We start from the raw sequence: 6000 nt of genomic DNA on the forward strand, positions 1-6000 counted from the left end.
CTATTTAATTTTCCGAACCTTAATTCTAATAGTAGTATAATATAGATTGGAACAACTAAAGTTTAATTAATGTTCACTATAACCCACACTGCCTTCAAAAACATGAATTCTTTATATATATTTCCATGTTAATTTGATATTATGTACTATAGTGGTATCTGTATGGTGTCCTGTAACTTGTACTATTTATCTTATCCTTATGTCTGCATGGTATATAGTGTATTCAGTATTCATGATTTCTTGATACAATATAACATCATGTAGTGTATAAATTTCATAAACATGTACTTCAATGGAGGGCCAGAGCAAGATTCAATCAAATTTCTTGTATTGGAGGACACGTGGCCTTTGCTCCAGAATCAGTTGATCAATGGAAGCATATGAAACAGATTAAAAGGGCGTGTTTGGTTTATCATTAAACATGGTTGAACTTGAAAGTAACAAAATTAATGGTCATTTTGCATTTTTTGAAAAGTGTGAAATTCTGTTTGTAATGAGATCAATGAGTTCTCAAATATTTATTAAGAGAATAAAATTTTCATGTCAACTAGAAAAGTGAGTGTAGTATTATATTTATAAGTTAATTTATAAGGTTAAATTAAGTTTTTAATTTATTTTTTTTTACAAATGTTAGGAGAAAAAGAATGAGAAGGGAAATTTTAGAAGGAATGAAGTAGGTTGGACTTATGTGGGGATAAAGGAGCTAGTTGAATCTTGTCTTGTAATGCATTGAGTTAGGACAATACCATGTGAAGATGAACAATGTGGTCCGTGATGGGGTGTGACATGAAGGTAAAATGTGGCAAAAAAAAATCTAGAAGCAAAAAGGAGAGTTTTATGTCTTCATGGTATGAACCAAAAGATCAATTACTTCCTAGATCATATGGATTCTCCTATGCTTGATATGATGTTAATACGTAAAGTGGATTTCAGTTATCAAATGTACCTTTTGAAGGTTCTCAAAGCTTTGGTTTGGTTGCTATTTTAAAATTTATGAAGTAGTTTTGCAATGAGGGTGCCACAGTCATGAAATGAAGACCCTTTTATGCATGATTGAATGCTTCATCAATACAGAATTACAGATTCTAATCAACTTCATTGCAATGTTGCAACTGGATCATGCCTTAAATTTTATTAGATAAGCAAAAAATAATATACAAATAAAAAAAATATTTTTGGATTTTTAGAAGTTAATTAGATAATTTTACACATTTATTAATTTAAATGTCTTTATGATAGACTTTACACATAACCGACTCTCAAATTTATATTTGGTTTAAAGATTATCTTTTAATGATTTTTTTTTCTCGATAACTGATTTAAACTGTTTTCATTTTAATATATTTTTTTGCATCCAACTGTAACTGTGATTGCGACAACCACTAAATTATTAGACATTCATATTCATATTTATTTATGATACAATCAAAAATAATTTATAAAAATAGAGATATATTATTTATATAAAAAATTATTCAGCTTTGGACACTTTAAATTTTATAATTTGAAGTACTAAAATTATCATCATTTTATAATAGAAAATATTAACATAGACAACTTTTGTTAGTTTCAATAATAATAAAAAAATATGGTTAGAAAATAAATTGTTAGATATTGATAATTATATGACCAATTATGTATATTATTTTACATTTCTCTTGAAAATAGAATTAGACATATTTTTACACATATATAACAATAAAATAAACTAGCACGAGTTTTTATTAGAAAAAAACCTAAATCTTTCCGTAGTTACTCGAGTTCGAAAGATTTAATTTATAGTAAAAAATTAGTGAATTTAGTTAGAAAGATTTTTAGTAGAAGATGTTTAAACCAAACTTAGTCATTTAAATATTTTATTTTGTAATAATTAATGAATTAGAAGTAATTTTTATTAAAATATAATAGTTAATGTTATTAATATATTTTAATTATGATTATCAATAAAAAATAATAATAATTTCATTAATTCCTTCATTATTACCTTTATAATATTATTAATTATATAATTTTTTAACTTCAAATATTACAACAACTAGCATTTTGTAATGTTATTAGCCACTAAAATAAAGATCTTTTTGATGTCTTTGGACATAAAATCAATATTTCTACAACTTGAAGACTTAAATTAATTAAAACTTGTGAATTAAAAGATCCTTATATATATGAATAATTTTCTGTCCTTGTAAATACTGTTATCTCTCTGTTTTCTCTTTCATTTATTTTTATTAAAAAAAAAATTTGTTTTCTCTTGAAAGAGTGATTTTTTTTTTTTATATATCAAATAAGTTATCTATTATCTAGCAAATAATAATGGTTTAAATATGTTTTTAATTCTTATGAAATTGGGAAATTTTAATTTTAGTCTTCGTAAATTTTTTCTTTTTTTCATCATTATAAAATTAAAACTATTATTTTTAGTTCTTATTTTTATGTGATTATTTTTAACTACTTTTATTTATTAAAATATTAAATAATAATCTTAAATATTACCTATAACCATTATTGATATAATATCAATATTTAACACTTTTAAAAAAAATCATAAGTTCTTCAAATAAATGTTATTTATCCACCTTAAAATGACCATTATAAATTAAAAGTAGTTAGTTTAGTTTTAGAGAGATGAATACCAAATAAAAATATTTTACAGAGATCAAAATTAAAACTTACTCATTTTATAAGAACCAAAAATAGTGTTTATAAATTTTAGAAGGATGAAAAATAAAGAAAAAAAAATTAGAGTGACCAAAATCAAAATCACCAATTTTATAGGGACTAAAAACATATTTAAGCCAACAATAATTAAATTTCAAAATAAAATATATATTTTACTTTTTAAAGTTTAAATATTATTACTCTTTATCATTTTTAAATTTATTTCAATTTTTTAATCTCTCGCCTATTATAATATAACTCTTTTATATTTATTTAATATATATTTTTTAAAATGATTATCAATAATTAAAAAAATTATATCACAATATAATTTATTTTTATCATAAATCTAAAATATAATTTATATATTCATAACTATTTATTTATTATAATCTTTAAATATAATACAACGTATGACAAATTATTTATTTATTATAAATTTAGTTATATAAATAAATAATTATCTTCTGCATTGCATATGCTTAAAAATATTAGTTATTTTGATGTACTGTGAAGTAGAAGAAAGGACAACAAAACTATAACATGAAATGTGATTTAAGAGAAGACTATGGGACCGTTTTATTAGTTCAAAATCATGTTATTGAGCAAAACAAAACAGTTTTGTGTCTAATATGGGACAAAATAAATAAGATGAAAAGGGACGGGATAAAAATCACATTTTTTTACTTAATAAATTACAAGATGATTTTTTGATTTAAGTATAAAAATATTTGTTATTGTTATTATAGTTACTAATGTGATTGGGATACTTCATTTCATTTATATGCATGACTCAACAAGGGGTGGATTATTCACATTTCATTTGATGGTAGAGATGAATTGAAATAAGTTGTGGTAATTTCAAGAAACCACATATTAACAAAAGTAACAAATAGTTTTTGTATGTACGTTATCATAATTTTGATTTTCTCTCTCATTGTATATTTATATTTAATGACATGTGATTTATAAAGAAAATATGAAAATTTTCTTGAGAAACCAAAACATAACTTACTTGAGAAGTCTTTCTACCATTTTTTTACAGAGAGAATATAGAAATGAGAAAGAACGAAGGATATATTAATTAAAGGAAAGAAATGAGTATAAAATGTTTGTATCATAGATACGATAAATAAATGTAATTATATTTAACTTTGATTTTTTAGTATATAAATATTTCTTATTGCTTTGGTCCCCACAAAATAAGTTGTCAAGTTCTACCAATGATGATAATTAATGTTAAAAATAATTTTGTAATAAATTTACCATTTTTTTATATTTGTGTTTTCTATTGTTCAACAAAACTATACATAGAATAAAAGTTGTTCAATAATTTAAGTGTTTATTCTATAATGTTATCTTTTATCTTGTACCTTAATGCATATCAAATTCACTCTAATAAATACATTGACATCGGAATCTATACACAATCTAATGCAAAATAAATTAGTTCGAGATAACCTTCATTTTGGGGTGAACAAAATCAACCTAGCTAAATTGAACTTATAATAGTTATCCTAAACTTCAAAAAAAAAAAAGCTTACCTAAATTAAATTGAAATGTACAATGATTTAGATGAGCTTAACTGAATTATTTTTTTTAGTTTCATTCAATTGAATTAAATTGCACTTTAAGAGTTTGAAATAAATGACAGTTCAAACTAAACTAAACATTTTTGGTACTTTGAATTAAATTTTTTTAACATATTAAGTTTATTTTATTCAAACTTTACAATGGAAAATACATTAAAAAAAATCAAGTCAATTATAATTGATAGATTTCAAACTTAAAAATTAATGACCCAACACAATCAGTTGGCCCACCGGGTCTGGACAAATTGACACAATTTTTTTGGATTATTTTTTTTGAAACTCGCTCTATCAATCCATTAAGACAAACCATTTTAACACCTTTATATTTTACACTTTTTATAAAAATAAAAATAGTTCAATTCAGTTTAGTTTTCAAACAATTCAATTTAGTTCATTTTTTTTAAATAATTAAGTTCAACCTTTTTTTTGTTTTACAACACATCAATTTTTATAATGCAATTTAATTTAGTTCACCACTAGTTTAGTTTAATTTTTTTTTACCTACCACTAACTTCAATTAAGAGAGACTCACCATGGTCACCATAGCCTTTTTTTTTGTTAAAATCTCTAAAATCTTTAAGCAAAAAGAAGAAGCAAAAACTTCAAGATCAAATCTCCTAGAAAATATGTTTTCCTACAAGCACACACATACATAGGTAAAAGAACATTAACAATACACTCATTATTATATTATTGAAGACACAAAGTTCTAAATGAAGCTTTATGATCCCTCCTAGTAGTTATCATGTTGATTGGTGGAGTTATTCCAATAGAGCATGTTCACATCTCCACAAAGAGCAGGAAAATGTTGGATATTGATTGAAGAAGAGTTTGAAGGTCCAACAAAGAAACCAGGGTTGCTAGCAATGTTGTTGGTGATGCAATTAGGAGCATTAGGAACATAACATGTAACACAAGTACTCCTCATCATAGGTTGATCATTTGAATTTGTGATGGGATTCACCACCTTGTGATACTCATGCTTCTTGATAATAAAAGCAATGATATGCATAGGTTCCATAGAAGTAAGAGGTATAATAGGGTCACCAAAGAGTTGGTGGACCCCATCTTTTAAGATTTGAATGTTGAAGAAGGAAAAATGAATGTTCTCAAGGGGGAAGGTGAAAGGTTTTTGGTGTAAAAGCCTGAGAGAGACAACATATGCAAGTTTTCTTGAAAGGACAAACAATTGGAAGGGGATAAAAGTTTTAAAATGTTAATTTTGGAAATAGTACCTGAAGCATGGTGTACCACGATGCTCACATCTAGCTTCCGACTAAAGTCAATGATGTCATCAACAATGTTTATGCTCGCAGGAACAAACAAGATTGTGAGTTTGAAAATGTCCATGATTGGTTTGGGCTTATTCTTTGAGCCAAGAGGCCTCCCCCTAGGCCTTTTAGTAGGTACAATTATAGTAGGTTGTGGTTGCACTTGCCTGTTTGGTTTATTGAGAAAGACATCTAACTTAATAGGAATACTAGGAGTAGGTGTTAATGGTGATGATGGTAGTGGTGTTGATGGTAGTACAAAAAGGGTAGGTACATGGACATTGTTCACCATTATTAATGGTGGGGGATATCAATGAGAAAAAAGAGAAAAGGACCCAATATACATGACACAGTGTGAATCTTTTGTATCATTAGCATAATTTATAAGAGAATCTCAACAATCAGATGATGTGGGTCAACTCATTGGAAATTCATTCAAATGTACGTTTTTCTCTCTCTTCTTTCCTAAGTTATTAAAA

This window comes from Cajanus cajan, chromosome 9 (assembly GCF_000230855.2).
Source record: "Cajanus cajan strain Asha chromosome 9, NIPB_CcT2T_4, whole genome shotgun sequence".
NCBI classification, from domain to species: domain Eukaryota; kingdom Viridiplantae; phylum Streptophyta; class Magnoliopsida; order Fabales; family Fabaceae; genus Cajanus; species Cajanus cajan.